The sequence below is a fragment of the Meriones unguiculatus genome (assembly GCF_030254825.1).
Source record: "Meriones unguiculatus strain TT.TT164.6M chromosome X unlocalized genomic scaffold, Bangor_MerUng_6.1 ChrX_unordered_Scaffold_31, whole genome shotgun sequence".
Taxonomy (NCBI): domain Eukaryota; kingdom Metazoa; phylum Chordata; class Mammalia; order Rodentia; family Muridae; genus Meriones; species Meriones unguiculatus.
Genome location: NW_026843707.1, coordinates 3645002 through 3663424, shown reverse-complemented (window position 1 = coordinate 3663424; position 18423 = coordinate 3645002). Strand labels below are relative to the sequence as shown.

At 36.2% G+C, this 18423-nt stretch overlaps 1 protein-coding gene across 7 annotated transcripts in view; it reads left to right on the top strand.

The window, feature by feature from the left end:
• Positions 1-18423, top strand: part of Dmd (dystrophin) — a 2365055-nt gene that overhangs the window by 1723305 nt on the left and 623327 nt on the right. The window lies entirely within an intron of this gene.

The window sequence follows — 18423 nt, the reverse complement described above, 5'->3', positions numbered from 1 at the left end:
CATGAGCTACATTGGCTAAAAGGTTATTCAAGGTCTGAGCAGTCTGCACAGTATGACTCCTGGCTAATGCCGCAGTGGTAGCTCCAACAGCCGCCAATGAGATGGCAGTAACAATGGTGGCTGTAATTCCAAGATCCCTTTTCTGTCTGAAGAGAGTCATAGTGTGAGGGGCATCAACTGGCACAGGCACCCAGCGAGGCATGCGAGTAACCAGCTAGTAAATTTACTAGCATTCCAGCATTGGGCAAAAAAGCAAGTATCATTACCACAATTACTTGGCTCTATCTGGCTAATAATGAATAGAAATGGGGGATATAAACAAACAGGTGTGGGCTTAAAGGAAATATGAGAAGCCTTAACCCCCTCATTGGAACATCCTGCATCAGTTCTAGGACTAGCAGTGGTGGTGTCTGAGGTCTGAGTAGGTTCAGGAGTCAGGAAACATTTTTGAGGGATAGGTAGAAAGCTCAGTTAGTGTTTTTTTGCAGTAGGATGAGAACCTGAGTTCAAATCCCCATCACCGTTGTAAAAAGCTGGGCTCTGTGATACACTCACATCTGTAATCCCAGAACTGGTGAGGTAGAAAAAGAAACAGCTCATGGACTCATTGACTTAGATAGTTGTGCAAAATCCAAGAGGTCCAATTTCAGTGAGAAATTGGATCTCAAATAGTAAGATAGGAAGAAAAGCAATATCAACTTCTTACATACATACACAAGCACGTGCATCTAAACATATGTATGTATACAAACACTCCATACAAAAAGAGCAAAGGAGTCTTTTCTCTAAATCATCAATTATTTTTTTTAATTTATCTCTTCTTCTCTCATACAGTATATGCTTTTTCTCAAACAATATATGTGGATCATAGCCTCGCTTCCATTCACTCTACCAAGTTCCTCTCCACATCCCCTCTCCTTCAAATCCACTGCTCCTCTGTTTCTCTTCAGAAGAGACCAGGCTTCCCAGTGATATCAATCAAACATGGCTTAACAAGATACAATAAGGCTAGGCACAAACCCTCATATGAAAGCTGGACAAGGCAACCAAATAGGAGGAAAAAGTAGAGAAATTTTCATGCAGCAACATGGCTGCTCTGGCAAGGTATCACATCCAAATACCTTCTTATGTCTGTGTGATCTGGCTGGAATGCAGACATACCATACGCCTTTATTCCCTCTGGCTGGAATACAGACATGCCCTTAGTACACACCTTTCATCCCAAACAATGAAGTCTAATTGTGGAGCAGACAAAGTGATGAATCAGAGAAAGATTTAACAGAATGAGTCAAAGATAGGATAAGTCCAAGTCTCATGAGAAGAGACAGGAAGAAGAGGGTGCTTAAGAGTAGAGTACCTAAGTTATACCTATGCAGGCTTCGTGATTGTCACTTCAGTCTCTGTGAGCTCATATGAACCATCATTAGTTGATTCTGTGGGTCAGGTTCTCATGGTGGTCTTGATCCTTCTGGATCCTACAATCCTTCCTTCCCTTCTTCTGCAAGGGAAGAAGCTCCTCCTAATGTTTGCCTGTGAGTCTCTGCATCTGTTACCATCAGTTGCTGAATGAAACCTTTGTGATGATGTTTCAGCTGGACACTATATCATAAAACATCAGCTTTTAGTCTAGAATGACCTCATACACAAAGGATATTGTATATGTGTTAGTATTTTTTTTTATTTCATAGTGCAGGTGAAGGTTCTAGTTCTAGAATCAAGTGAATGAAGTCCAGGAACTCAATTCAACATTCTGCAATGAACAAGACAGTCCTAACAAGGAATGTTTCTATCTTGTTTGTTAGTAGGACCAAGGTAGAAAAATCTTCCTGTAAATCTTCCAGCCATATGTTATTAATTCTTTGTGATGGTAAAGATATTTTATACCCATGTTATCCAGTATTGAGTCATGGAGCTCCTGAACATTTGATATATGGCTAGTGTAGGTGTGGGCCTGGTGGGATCCTGAGAATATAAGTATGAATAAGACATACCTATCAAAGTCCAAGCACTTAATGTTGTAGGGAAGACAGATTCATAATATAACTTACTGTTATAGAATATGATAGCATTGTAATAAAGGATTAATTCCATGCACTAAATTCTGGCACTAAAGCTCAAACGATTAACATTTTTTTCTAGGTAAATTACTGTCCCTAGCATGGACCATTATAATATATAAAAAATTGTATTAGCTGGAAAAAATACATTTAAATCTCTGTCATTTAACCTTTTTGTCAGAGAATACATAAGAAAGGACTGGAAACTGATGAGGGAGGACCTATTCTTTATTTAACAATTATATTGAAAGCAAAATACTAAAGTATTGATTTTTCTCATAGAGAATAACACATAACATGATGTTTGTCTTTAACATTTTAATTGAGCATAAAAATTAGTTACGAAACTTAACTTTTTAGAAAAGGAAAAAAGAAATATCATAGTACATTATGTCTCCTAAAAATAGCTGACTGAACAATAACAATATTCCAGAGCCCACCGGCAGATTTAAGTGTTTCTTGAGTCAGGAGTGAGGATTGAAATTAATAAACCAACACACAACACATGGGACCTTTCCGAGAGGCTCTAGTGGAAGTTAGATGCCTTGCTTTATTCCAGACTGCTTTTAAGCCAGAGCAAAAGCATCTCAGCACAACGAGTAAATTCACAAGAAAGTCAAACAAAGGTGTGATTTTGACAAGGTATCCTATCTGCAGTCTCAAACAAAAGGAGATAGACTTGGAAATTTATCACTGACTCCAGTGAAGGCCACAGTGAAAGCAGTCTTTCTGCTGAGATTTAAGTATCAAAGCAGCTGGTGGAACAGTGGCTCCCAACAACTATATCAAGAAGCATTCTAATAGAGAAAGGGGAAAACTAACACAGGGGTCTAACCTCTAGACAAAGAACTACAAGGTAACTGAAGTCTGCCACTGATATAAAGAATTAATGTCTTCAGGAATGAGATGCTTACTGGTTAAGCAATAAAAATATGGATAGTCCTGAAATCATATACATACAAAGAACAAAAATAGACTTAGCAGTTGTATTTGTGTGTCTCTGTGTGTGTGTTTATAAAATAATAATAATCAAAGAAAATGAGGCCATCAATTTTTAAAGAAGTGAGTTAAGTGACATGGGAGGTTTGTAGCGAGGTAAGAGGAAAATGATGTGATTATATTTTAATTAAAAATATATTCTCAAAACTCAATGTACCTATCCAGGCTGTAAGAATATTAAAATCAAAATCTAAAATAGGATATCCATTGTCACATATTTACTTGAAGGTTAAGTAACTAGTCATTCCTTGTAGGATAGTCAACGATTAAAAGTGAAATATATTCTGTCAGCTTATTTCCCTTCTCAGTATGCTGGTGCAATTTGTATCCAAAGAGATATGTGAAAGACTTACTAGTTCTTAGTGCCAGAACTCACTAAAGGGAATTTTCATTTATAAACAAATAACTCATTTTTAAAAATGAGGTTAACCAAGGATGCTTCATCCCAGTCATGCAAGGGTAGTTCAATATAAGGAAATCCATCAATTTCATCATTCACATAAACAAACAGAAGGAAAAAAAACACATAATCATCTCCTTAGACAGCAAAAAAAAAAAAAAACATTTCTCAATATCCAACATCCATTCATGTTTAAAGTTTTGGAGAGATAAGGGATACAACACACATACCTAAACATAGTGAAGGAAACAGCCAACATCAAACTAAAAAATCCCACTGAAATCAGGAACCAGGCAAGGCTGCACACTCTCTCCCTTTCTCTTCAACATAGTAATTGAATTGAAGTCCTAGTGAGAACAATAAGACAACTAAAGGAAATCAAGTGAATACAAATTGGAAAGGAAGAAGTCAAAGTATGACAAATTGAAGATGATATGAGAGTATACATAAATGACCACAAAAATTCTACTAGTTGATAAAAACCTTCAGCAAAGAGGCTGGATACAAAATTAACTCAAAAAAATCAGTAGCCCTCCTGCATACAAAAGCCAAAAGGGCTGAGAAAGAAATTAGGGAAACAACATCGTTCACAATAGACACAAAAGACATAAAGTACTTGGTGTGACCCTAACCAAGCAAGTCAAATACTTATATAAAAAAATTTTCAAGTCTCTGAAGAAAGAATTAGAAGACAATATCAACATCTGCTTTCATACACTGCTAGTTAGAGTCTTTAAGAGGCCCTCTGTGGTAGGCAATGCCTTTAGCCATCAGAGAGATGCAAATGAAAACGACCTTGAGATTTCACCTTACACCCATCAGAATGGCAAAGTTTAAAAACTCAAGCGACAACACATGCTGAAGAGGATGTGGAGAATTCGGAACCCTCCTCCACTGCTGGTGGGAATGTAAACTTGTACAACCACTTAGGAAATAAATCTGGTGCTTTCTCAATTAGGAATAGCGCTTCCCCAAGATCCAGCTATACCACTTCTAGGCATATATCCAAAAGAGGCTCAAGTACATAATAAGGACATTTGCTCAACCATGTTTGCAGCAGCTTTATTTGTAATAGCCAGAAGCTGGAAACAACCCAGATGTCCATCAACGGAGGAATGGATACAGAAATTGTGGTGTTTTTACACACTGGAATACTACTCAGCAATTAAAAACAAGGAAATCATGAAATTTGCAGGCAAATGGTGGGATCTAGAAAAAAAATCATCCCTAGTGACGTATCCCAGGAGCAGAAAGACACACACGGTATATACTTACTTATATAGACCTATAAGATAGGATAAACATACTAGTGCACCTAAAGAAGATAGACAAGAAGGAGGACCCAGAGTAAGATGATCAATCCTCACTTTGAAAGACAAATGAGATGGACAGGGGAAGTAAGGGAATAAATTTTAATAAATAATAATAATTAAAAAATAAAATAAATATATAGATGTTAAAATAAAGAAAAATAGTTTAACAATAATAATATTTTATGGCCTAAAAAGAAAAGGGAAACATTTATGAATTTAGAAGGGGAGAAATTACATTAACTATCTTATTCTTCAGGTATTCTTACATATTTTCTTTATTCTCTGAGAAAGTATATTTGAGGAAAAAGTATTTATTATAGAATATTTTTAAGTAATATCCTTCTTGGGTATCTAATTTAATATATTCCTTTGTTGACTTGCTTTCTAAGAATGGTGGGACTATATAAAGATAAAATGAGTGAATTTACAATTGCAGTGAGACTTGGCATGTACTACCTGAACTAGGTGATACCAGTCATTGTTTCTGTTATCAGTTTCTGTGTGACAAATGGAATGAGCTAGACTTTGTCTCACTGGTGTTCTTCTCCTAAACCTATAACTGCTGTCTAATAAACTGTTTTCATTCTTGTCTTAAGACACATTCTCAAATATGTCTGACTAGTCTTCTTTAAAAAATATTAGTGTCATAAACAGGTTAAAAATGAGTTTTATAGACGTTACTAGAAAACAAAACTGTATAATGACAAAATTCAGTTGTTGTGAGGTATGAAAGTTAAATTTAAAGCAGAAATGGAAAAGTGGAAAAGTGATGATATGTAAAAATATTGTTAATGGTGTTATATCAACATTTATTTATATGTTCATGTTAATGTCCCATGAATATACGATTTTGTCAAGAAAAACTGTGTGGCAGACACCACAAACTTCCCAAATGCTTGTATCAATTCCTCTATTTCTTTCTTGTTCTATTTCTTATTCATGTATTTTGAAGCTCTGTAGTTATATACATGCAGATTTATAATTATTATCATTTCCTGGTAAATATGCACACTTATTTGTATGAAACACCTCTGTGAGTGTGATTTCTTTAAGTCCTACCTTATCATACATAAATATCATTGCTTCTGCTTTTATTTTATTAATTTTATGTTATAAAAGTTTTCAGGGTTTCTAATTTTAACCTCTCTAAAGTTGAAATGAATTTTGTTTAGGTTGCATATTGTTACATTTTTTTCATTGTCAAATCTGTCTTCTGGCAGTATTCTTAGACCATTCATATTTATAGTAATCATGAATAATTAAAAACATAAATATCCCATGTTATGATTCAGTATTTGTTGTTTTATCTTCCATCCTCTTATTTTTTTTACTTTAATCTCTTTAAATTAATTCATTGGTTTATTATAGTTGCCATGAACATCTTAGCTGAGTTCTCTTGACATAAACAAGAGTTATCTAAAACTGTGAAAAAAAAATGCCACCAAAGAATAAATAAGGCAGCTTTGAAAACTCACACTAAACAAAACGGGCTCACTGTACCTATGATAAATCTTACCACCTAGTAACAGAAATCAAGAAAAAGGAGGTAGCGAAGGATATAGAAGAGTTCAGAAAAACAGATAATCCAGAGAGGAATCTATACTTATATCTAGGTGATCATCTTTAGTAGGTGGTAATGGAATTTAACACACAGGCTTGGCATATGCTAACATTGTTCACCAATGACTTACAGTCCTAGCCACTAAAATTGATATTTGGTAAAATCTTACATGTAGACAAAAACAAACAAACAAACAAACAAAAACTTAGCTTAAATCACACACATTACTAAAAATATTATCAGCTTAAAACAGATCACCAAATTATATGAAAATATAAAATTATTTTAAAAATTAGGTAAAAGTGAGGAAAGTATTCAGGTTCTAAGATTTGAATTGGCAAGTCTGTAAAGGAAAAAGTATATTACAACTGCAAAAAATCCTTTAGAGTGCAGCAAAACTACATCCTGCAGAATACACACACACACACACACACACACACACACACGTATTCAAACCATGTAATTTAAAATTAACTGGTGTCTAAAAAGTAAAATTCTCAAAATCTCAATGGTAAAATAGTGTAGTTATAAATTAGGCAGATTTCACCAAGGAGAATATACAAATGGTAAATAAGTATATGGAAGCTATCTTAAAACATTTTCACTAAGGAAATACATATCATAAGATATCCCTATACATCTATCAAAAAGGCAGAAAAATATGAAAGTACCAAGCGCTATAATACATTCAGAGAAAATACATCAGTCTTATGTTGCTCATGGGAGCTTAGTAATAAAACAAGTGTGGCAAAAAATTTGACAGTTTACCATTTAAAGTAAATGTGGACCCAACATAAAACTCAACAGCTTCATGGTTGCAAAGTTATTCTAAATGTCCAAAGAAATGTTCATATGAGCTTTATTTACTGTAATTCAAAACTAGAAGATTCCAGGTGGTATCGAATAGTTATGAAAGTGATGGTGCTTACATGTACCAATAATAATGCATAGCAAAGAAAACAGGCAATGATTATTGATAGTGCAACAGCTTGAATAAATAATAAGAGAATTTTCTGAATAAATTATGGTCATAAAAGGTTACAGTTTGTGATTCCATGTATATAGCATTCTTTTATGTATTTTTATTTTTATTAATTACAGTTTATTCATTTTGTATTCCCCCCTGTAGCTCCTTCCCCCCTCGCCTCCCAATTCCACATTCCATCACTCTTCCCCATGAATGACCCTCCCCAAGTCCACTGATAGAAGAGGTCTTCCTCACCTTCCTGCTAATCCTAGTCTATCAGGTCTCATCAGGAGTGGCTGAATTCTCTTCCTCTGTGACCTGGTATGGCTGCTCCCCTCTCAGGGAGAGGTGATCAAAGAGGAGGCCAATCAGTTCATGTCAGAGACAGTCCCTGTTCTCATTACTATGGAACCCACTTGGACACTGAACTGCCATGGGCTACATCTGTGCAGGGGTTCTAGGTTATCTCCATGGACCTTGGTTGGAGTATCCGTCTCAGAAAAGACCCCTGTGCCCAGATTTTTTGATTCTGTTGCTCTCCTTGTGGAGCTCCTGTCCTGCCCAGGTCTGACTATCTCCCCCTTCTTTCATAATATTTCCTGCACTCTGCCCAACAGTAGGCAATAACTCTCAGCATCTGCTTTGATACCCTGCAAGGTAGAGCCTTTCAGAGCCCCTCTGTGGTAGGCTCCTGTCCTGTTACCTGTTTTCTCCTTCTTCTGATGTCCATCCTCTTTGCCTTTCTGAATGGGGATTGAGCATTTTAGCCAGAAACATCCTTCTTGATTAGTTTCTTTAGGTGTACAGATTTTAGTATGCTTATCCTATATTATATATCTAATATCCTCTAATGAGTGAGTATATACCCTGTGTGTCTTTCTGCTTCTGGGATACCTCACTCAGGATGATCTTTTCCAGTTCCCACCATTTCCCTGCAAATTTCAGGATTTCCTAGTTTTTTATTTTATTTTATTTTATTTTTCTGAGTAATATTCCTTTGTGTAGATGTACCACCACAATTTCTGTATCCATTCCTCAACTGAGGGACATTTGGGTTGTTTCCAGATTCTGAATATTATGAATAAGCTACTATGAACATGGTTGATCAAATATCCCAGTTGTATACTTGAGCATTTTTTGGATATATGCCTAAGAGTGATATAGTTGGATTTTGAAGTAGCACAATTCCTAATTGTTTGACAAAGCACCAGATTTATTTCCTAAGTGGTTGTACAAGTTTACATTCCCACCAGCAGTTGGAGTAGCGTTCCCCTTCCTCCACATCCTCTCCAGCATGTGTGGTCACTTGAGTTTTTGATCTTAGCCATTTTGATGGGTGTAAGGTGAAATCTCAGGGGTGTTTTGATTTGCATTTCCCTGATGGCTAATGAGGTTGAGCATTTCTTTAGTGCTTCTCTGTCATTCAATGTTCCTCTATTGAGAATTCTCTGATTACCTCTGTACCCTGTTTTTTAACTGGATTAATTCATTTGTTGCTGTTTAACTTCTTGAGTTCATTATATATTCTGGATTTTAGCCCTGTGTCAGATATAGGGTTGGTGAAGATCCTTTCCCAGTCTTTAGGCAGTCATTTTGTTCTGATGACAGTGTCCTATGCTTTACATTAGCTTTTCATTTTCATGAGGTTCCATTTATTGATTGTTGCTCTTAGAGCCTGTGCTGTTGGTTTTCTGTTCAGGAAGTTGTCTCTTGTGCCAAATGAGTTCAAAGATTTTTCCAAATTTTCTTCTAACAGGTTTAATGTGTCTGGTTTTATTCTGACGTCTCTGATCCACTTAGACTTTATTTTTAAGCAGGGTGATGAGTATGGATCTATTTGCATTTTTCTACATGTAGACATCAGTTAGACCAGCACCATTTGTTGGAGGTGCTATCTTTTTTTTTTCCATTGAATGGTTTTGGCTTCTCTGTCAAAAATCAGGTGTCCATAATTGTGTGGATTTATTTCCTGGGTCTTCTGTTTGATTCCATTGATCCACCAGTTGGTTTCAATGCCATTACCATGCAGTTTTGAATACTGTTGCTCTATAATACAGCTTGAGCTCAGGGATGGAGATACCTCCAGAAGATCTTTTATTGTAGAGGATTGTTTTAGCAATTTTGTGTTTCTTGTTATTCCATATGAAGTTGAGAATTTTTCTTTCCAGACCTGTAAAGAAATGTGTTGGTAATTTGAGGGGAAATGCATTGAATCTGTAGATAGCTCTTGGTAAGATGGCCATTTTTACTATGTTAATCATGCCAAGCCATGAGCACGGGAGACCTTTCTATCTTCTAATATCTTCTTCTAATTCTTTCTTCAGAGACTTGAAATTTTTTTTCATAGAAGTCTTGACTTGCTTGGTTAGGGTCACACCAAGGTACTTTATGTCCTTTGTGGCTATTGTGAAGGGTGTTGTTTCCCTAATTTCTATCTCAACCCTTTTGTCTTTTGTATACAGGAGGGCTGCTGATTTTTTTTTTAAGTTAATTTTGTATCCAGCCACTTTGGTGAAGGTGTTTATCAGCTGCAGAAGTTCCCTGGTAGAATTTCTGAGGTCACTCAGGTATACAATCATATCATCTGCAAATAGTGATACTTTGACTTCTTGCTTTCCAATTTGTATCCCTTTGATCTACTTCAATTGTCTTATTGCTCTAGCAAGGACTTCAAGAACTATGTTGAAGAGATATGGATAGAGTGTCCCTTATTTCAGTGGTATTGATTTATGTTTCTCTCCATTTAGTTCGATATTGGCTATAGGCTTCCTGTATATTGCCTTTACTATGTTTAGGTATGTCTCTTGTATCCCTGATCTCTCCAAGACTTTAAACATGAATGGATGTTTGATATTGCCAAATGCTTTTTCAGCATCTAAGTAGATGATCATGATGTTTTTCTCCTACAGTTTTTTTACATGGGGGAATCACATTGATGGATTTCTGTATAATGAATGACCCCTGCATGCCTAGGATGAAGGCTACTTGGTTGTAGTCGATGATACGTTTGATGGGTTCTTGTGTTTGGTTTGCAAGTATTTTGTTGATTATATTTGCATCAATGTTCATAAGGGAGATTGGCCTTAAATTCTCTTTCTTTGTTGGGTCTTTGTGAGATTTAGGTACCAAGGTGACTGTGGCTTCATAGAATGAGTTTGGTAGTGTTCCTTCTGTTTCTATTGAGTGGAATTGTTTGAAGAGTATTGGTGTTAACTCTTCTCTGAAGGTCTGCTGGAATTCTGTGCTGAAACCATCTGGCCCTGGGCTTTTTTTTTTCTTTTTTTCCATGGGTGTCTTTTGATGACAGCTTCTATTTCCTTAGGGGATATATAAGACTATTTAATTGATTCACCTGGTCTTGATTCAGCTTTGACAAATGGAATCGATCAGAAAATTGTCCATTTCATTTAGATTTTCAAATTTTGTGGCATATAGGCTTTTGAAGTAAAAGCTAATAATTGTTTGGTTTTCCTCAGTGTCTGTTTTTATATCCCTGTTTTCATTTCTGATTTTCTTGATTTGGATGATGTCTCTCTGCTTTTTAGTTGGTTTGGCTAAGGGTTTATCTGTCTTGTTGAGTTTCTCAAAGAACCAGCTCCTGGTTTCACTGATTTTTGAATTGTTTTATTTGTTTCTATTTTATTGATTTTTATTTCCAGCCATCTACTCCTCTTTGTTGTGTGCTTCTTTTTTTTTTTTTTTTTTTTTTTTTTTAGGATTTTTGGTGAACCATTAAGTTGCTTGAATGAGATATTTTGAATTTCTTCTTGAAGGTACTTAATGTTTTGAACTTTCCTCTTAGTACTGCTTTCGTTGTGTCCCATAACTTTGGGCATGTTGTGCCTTCATTGAGTTCTAGGAAGACTTTAATTTCTTTCTTTATTTCTTCCTTAACCCAGCTGTCATTTCTAGCAAGTTGTTCAGTTTCCATGTGTGTATAGGCTTTTTGCTATTTCTGTTGTTGTTGAAGTCCAGCTTTAAGTCCATGGTGATCAGATGGGATACAAATGATTATTTCAATCTTGTATCTGTTGAGGCTTGCTTTGTGACCAACTGTATGGTCTATTTTGTGGAAGGTTCCATGAGATGCTGAGAAGAAGGTAAATTCTTTAGTGTCTGGGTGAAAAGTTCTATAGATGTCTGTTAGGTCCATTTGTTTCAAGACCTCTGTAGAGACATTGTTTCATTGTTTAATTTTGGTTTTGTTTACTTGTCCTTTGTTGAGAGTGGGGTGCTGAAGTCTCCAACTATTAATGTGTGGGGATCTATGTGTGGTTTAAGTTTTACTAATGTTTCTTTTACAAATGTGGGTTCCCTTCTTTTGGGAGCATAGATGTTCAGGATTGTGATGTCTTCCTGGTAGAATTTTCCCTTGATGAGTATGAAGCGTCCTTCCCCATATCTTTTGATTAATTTTGGTTGAAAGTCTATTTTATTAAATATTAGAATGGCTACTCCTGCTTGCTTCCTGGGTCCATTTGCTTGGAAAACTATTGTCCAGCCCTTTACTCTCAGGTAATATCTATCTTTGTGACTTAGGTGTGTTTCTTGTATTTGGGTCTTGTTGGGTCTTGTTTACATATCCCTTTTGTTAGTCGGTGTCTTTTTTATTGGAGAATTGAGTCCTCTGATGTTGAAGGAGATTAATGATGGGTGGCTGTCCATTGTTACTACCATCTCATTGACGGCTGTTGGAGCTACCACCAGGGCATTAGCCATGAGTCATACTGGGCAGACTGCTCAGACCCTGAATAATCATTTAGCCAATGTAGCTCATGCCTTAGTTGTACATAAAGGAATTAATGCTCAACTAAAAGGAAGCTTGATGGTGTTCAATCAGAGGATTGACCTCTTGCAGGAGCAAATTGATACCCTATGGCAAATCGCTCAACCTGGCTGTCAATGAAAGTATGCTGGACTTTGTGTCACTAGCATACAACATGAGAATTTTTCCTGCGCTGCAAATCTGTCTAAACAATGGTCGAGCTATATTCTAGGTAATTGGACTGGAGAATTCGATATTACGATGGAGCAGCTGAGAGTGGCCATTGTCACAGTAAATTCTACCGGAGTGGACGCAGGACTAGCCACAGGATTATCAACATGGATTGCTGCAGCCATGAATCATCTGAAGGAATGGGCGGGCATGGGAGTGTTAGCAGGCCTTCTGGTGTTGGTCTCCTTGGTTTGCCTGTGGTATATATGCAAGATTAGAGTCTCACAACAGTGTGATGCAGCCATGATCATTCAGGCCTTTACAGCCATTGAAGCAGGACATTCTCCCCAAGCATGGTTGGATACCATAAAAAGCTAAAATGATACGCTCAGGATGCGAGGCTAAGCACTGCACTCAGGGTCAGCCGCTTTGGACCCAGAGAAGAGCATGTCTGATTGCATGCGGGTTGATGCCCCAGGTCCCGCCTCTGAGAAAAAGGTATCGGACGGGTCCGATGCTCTTTGGGTGGATGACACCTAAATGAAAATTTGTACAAAGTCCCAATTTATTCCTAATATCAGAGATCAGACCTCTACTCTTGCCTGATGCGTCTAAAACAAAAAGGGGGAACTGTAGAGAGCTGCGGAATGCTATGCCTTAAAGATGGAGCTGGTTTCCGCCTTCCACCTTCCCGATGGTGAGTGCTCTCTGTCAGGAACAACTCCACATTTGGCTAAGGCCGAGGATCTGGCTTGCTTCCATGTATGTGGACCTATCTGCATTGCCCCCGTGGCACGCCTGGGTTGGCTACCCAGAGGCTATTTAAGCTGTGGGCTGGCTTTCCCCGGGGTCCGAGGATTGTTCAATGTTCCTGAATAAACTGCATTGAAAAAAAAAAAAAATGATGGGTGGCTGTTAGATCCTTTGGTATTGATGTTGGCTATGGTAGTATGTTTGTGTGCTTGGCTACTTTCAGTTTTGCTGAGGTGAGGTTATTTTTTTTCTTGTGTTTTCTTGAAAGTAATTGGTTTTCTTTGTTAGTATTTTTCCTTCCAGTATCTTCTATAATGATGGATTTGTGTGTAGGTATTGTTAAAGTTTATTTTTGTCGTTGATTATCTTCTTTTTTCCATCTATGAGGACTCAGAGTTTTGCTGGGTATGTTAGTCTGGGCTGACATCTGTGTTCTCTTATCGTCTGCATGATATCCATTCAGGCCCTTCTGGCTTTCATAGTCTCATTTGAGAAGTCAGGTGTGATTCTGATGGGTTTGCCAGTATATATTACTTCGCCTTTTTCCCGTATTTCTTTTAGTATTTTTTCTTTGTTCTGTATACTTGCTGTTTTGATTATTATGTGATGGGAGGATTTTCTTTCCTGGTCTAATTTATTAGGTGTTCTGGAGGCCTCTTGTATTCTTATAGGCCTCTCCTTTAAGTTGGGGAAATTTTCTTCTTTGATTTTTTTGAAAAGATTTTCTGGACCTTGGTGGAGGGCATCTACTTTTTTCCTCTATTCTTATTATTCTTAGGTTATGTCTTCATGTTGTCTTGGATTTCTTAGATGGTTTGTGTCAGGAAATTTTTAGATTTATTGTTTTCTTTGACAGATATATCAATTTCTTCCATTGTATCTTCCACACCTGAGATTCTTTCTTCCATCTTCCATCTCGGTGTTCCTCTAGGAACACCAAGAATGTGGCCACAAAAAGCATGGTAAAGAAGGAAAAGTATGACCAGGGAACAAGTTATAGAATCTGTTAACCATATAAATGAATATCAGACAGCAAAATAAACTAGCCATAAACACTGCCCCTTTAGGTGAGAGCAAATAGGTAAATAATGTTGTGATAAGTGAAGTTCCAGCAGTAGTAGTCATCAAGTAGTGCTGTAGTGAGCTGAAAACTACTAGAGGGGAGATAAGGCATGAATACAAAGACATAAAAAAATAACAATGCAAAAAGAGCATGTGAATTTAAAAGAGGGATGGGGAAGGTTATAAAGATACAAAAGGAAGGGAGAAATATTGTAATTATTATAATATCAAAAATTAAAACAAAAATATTCAAAAATAAAGATACCCAAAAAGTTGTTCTCTGACATCCACACAAAATAAATAAATGCTTTTGTAATTTTGGGAAATTATCAATATTTTATTTTTTAACAGCCAAGAGTGCCTTTTTTCCCCATTATAGTTGAAAGTTATCTTTCAGTAGTGAGACAGATTTTCTCCAGTATCAACTTCGTGTTTATATCTCTAATTTTTCTCAGTTTGAATCAGTTCTTCTTACTGTGAGAATGTATGGTCATCCTTCCTATTTTCTATAATTTGTTTTCAATATTTTACAAAATATTTTAGTAATGTTGAATATGTTATACTTGCACTAAAAAACATTGGACTCCACCCACTCAGCATGCAGAGGGAGGAGGGAGGGTGGGATTGGGAGGGGAGGAGGGAGGGGCTTATGGGGGGATGCAGAATGAATAAAGTGTAATTGATGAAAAATTAAAAAAAAGAGATAAAAAAAAGAATAAAAAAACAATCTCAGCTCAAAGTCATCCTATTTTACTTTTTCATAGAAATCTGTAGATATACTTGCAAATGAATAAAGGAATTAAAAAATAAGCAGGTTGGAAAGAAATTTGGTTTCAATGAGGAAAGTGTTTATGTAACAATAATAATGATCATGTAAAATTGATAATAATAATGTTACATACATCTGTGTGTGATTGTGTGAGTGGGTGTATGTATGTATATATGTATGTAGAAGAATGCTATCATATGGCAATATAAATTCTACTCAATTGCATTTTTACCTAAAGAAAATGGTATTTTCTCTTGGTGTGTATATTATTGCCACTATTTAGAAGCTAATTCCAACTTAGTATTTTCTTTCTTAGATGATTCATAAGACTGTTATCCTCCAGTATTTCTTCTCATTATCATATAAGCAAAATTAATCAAGTTGTAGCCAAGAGAACGAATCAAATAGTATGCTTCTATGTTTCCGTTTCTGCATTACTTTTATTAGGAAGTATCTAAATTATACTTGAAAGAAGAGAAGTCATCTACGGATACATAGAGTTGTGAAAGTTAGAAAGTTGTATAAACTCTACCTCTTTTATTGCACTTGATATTTCTTTCTAATCTATCATTGGACCTCACTATTAAGCCTATGCTAATTTTATGTGTTCAAAATGAACCTCAGATTCATTTTTGTGGTAAATGGATCTCTCTTTTTTTACTCCTTTTGCCCTTCCATCCTTTAACAATCAAACACTAAGTTGTTACTAAGATTGGAACATTTCAGTATGATATTTTTGAACAGTTTGATCATTTGTTCATTCAGTAGTAATTGAGCACTCTACAAAATTTGAACACCATAATAACAGATATATTTCAGGATAAAAGTTTTAAAAATTCCCTGTCTTTGGAGCTCCACAAGGGGAGCAACAGAACAAACAAATCTGGGCCTGGGGGTCTTTTCTAAGACTGATACTCCAACCAAGGATGGATGGATATTACTTAGAACCCCTGCCCAGATGTAGTCCATGGCAGCTCAGTCTCCACGTGGGTTCTCTAGTAAGGAAAACAGGAGCTGTCTATGACTTGAACTCAGGGGCTGGCTCTTTTATCACCTTCCTCTGAGGGGTGGTCAGCCTTATGATGCCAGAGGAAGACAATATAGACAGTCCTGTTGAGACCTGATAGGCTAGAGTCAGATGGAAGTGGAGGACAACCTCCCCTATCTCGGGACTATGGAGGGGCATGGGAAAAGAAGGAAGGAGGGCATTGGGAGGTGCAAGGGAGAGGGCTACAGCTGAGATACAAATTGAATAAATTGTAATAAATAAATAAAAAAACAAATAAAAAGGAAGAACAAATCCCTGTTTTCAAATAATGTACAGTAGGGAGATAAATGAGCAAATCAGTCATAGTATAGCATACTCTATATTAAAACTATTGTTTGTGCCAAAGGCTCCATGTGAACTGGAGATAGTTGTGTCTCTAAGTGCTTCCCAGAAATTGTGGTGGTCAATTAAAACATGATACTTGGGGTAGAGGATGCTAGGGCAGTCTACTTCCACCTAACAATTGCCTGTAACTTGGAGTGTTTAGCAGGAGAGTCCATTCCATGACACACAGACCACATATTGCCACTTATATCTATGAGTACAACCCATCACAAATTTGTACTGTTACTTAAAATACTGTGATATCTTTTGTGATTATTTTTTATTAATTGATTACTCAGTTCTCAAATGTGAACCCTGTAGATGCCAATGTTGTGTTGCACTGTCAAAATACTAGACATATCCTCCATTTGGCTTGTTCCTGAAGCCACATATAATTTCTGTATTAAATGATTTTCTGGGCCACCGTGGCTATCTTTCTGGCATCTCTCTGCCTAGAGCCTAATTATCCTCCTGCAAACATTGTCTTTCAATACTTCTCAACTACAAACTAACTCTTATTTTCCAATTCACCTTCCCCATTTTTGAAGCCTCTATAGCTTTTGATTTATGCATTATTTATACTACATTGTGTTTAATAATAGAACATTCTCCATATTTATATGTAGACTATAAACCTCTGAGAATATATTTTTCATATTTGTAGCACCCTGAAGAATTCAGCAGAATGGCTTGAAAGAAATGAGCAGTAAATAAATCTCAACAAATGTTAAGTTAAATAGCTCCAAATTGTCTATTTAATTCTACAGAGGCAGTCAGTGATAACATAATGCTGAAATAAACACCAAAGTTTGATCCTGGTTCAGGATATTATTTATTTATGCACTCACTTTCTAAACCAATTAGTCATACCTTTCAGTGATACAGTAGATCTAAATTTATTTTTGCATTTTATTGTCATCAATAATTCCTATAATTAAAAAAAATATTCTTAGATAAGTGAATTAAAGGAAAATGTTATCTGGGTTGATGTGTGCAAGCATTAGAGCATGAGTTCAGGTTCCTGACACCAGTATAAAAAGCTGGACAGGGACCAGGTCTGTAACTTCAAAACTGACAAGACATACACAGGAGGATCCCTAGGGATAACTAGCCAAATCAGTGAAAGTTACTGCCTCAAAAATTAAGTAGAAAGTGATAGAGAAAGACACCTGACACTTACCTCTGGCTTCCAAATGTGGTCATGAACATGCTCTCTTATGCACAAAAACAAGCCTACATGAATATAGCACATCCATAGAGAGAAATAGAAGTGAGAGCAAAATATGATGTTTACATTGTAATTCATCAGTTCTCTAAAGGTATGTTTTTTGTATGGCAGAACATTTTTTTAAGTAAAATATAATCACATGGTTTTTCCCATCCACTTTCTTTCTTCCAAGCCCTCCCACATACATCGCCCCCTTCCTTGCTCTCTTTCAAGCATGGCATCTTTTCCTTTAGTTCTTGTTACATGTATACAACAGGTAAATACATGTTGTAAATACATAATACATAAATACAACCCGCTCTGTCCATCTAGTGTTACTTGTATAAATTCAGGACTGACCATTTGTTACTAGATAACCAGTTAGGGGATTCTCACAGAAAAAAACGACTACTATCTGAAGTATGCTGACTCCAATGTCAGCAATCCTTAGTTGTATGTACTAATTTGTCTACGGGTAGGAATCTGTGAGATTTCAGAATTCTTTTCAATTGATTTTGTACTTCTTCAGGTCTTGTTTATTCAGTCATATTGTTGAGGTATTTGATGGTATATTTTATGATTATTTTCTTTTTTAATTATTTTTTTAATATTAATTACAGCTTATTAACTTTGTATTCCAGCCGTATCCTGCTCCCTCATTCCCTCTATGATCATTCTCTTAATTCTTTTTTCAAGTGGCCTCACAAATTATTTCAGCGGTCAGTCTGAGGGCTGGAGAGATGGATGAACAGTTATGTATATGTACTGGTTTTACAGAGGACCTTGCTCCTCAACACCAGCAACGAGGTGCAGCCAACCATCTGTAATTCACCTCCAGGAATATCTGTAACCTTTGACCTTCATAGGCATCTGCACTCACAAGTACACAAAACCACAAACACACACACACACATAATTCAAAATAATAAAAAGAAATCTAAAAAAATAAACGAAGTGAATAATTTTTATCTACTCCAAGATGATTATTTGACTCTGAAATAATGGAGATTTTTAATGTCATCTCTCT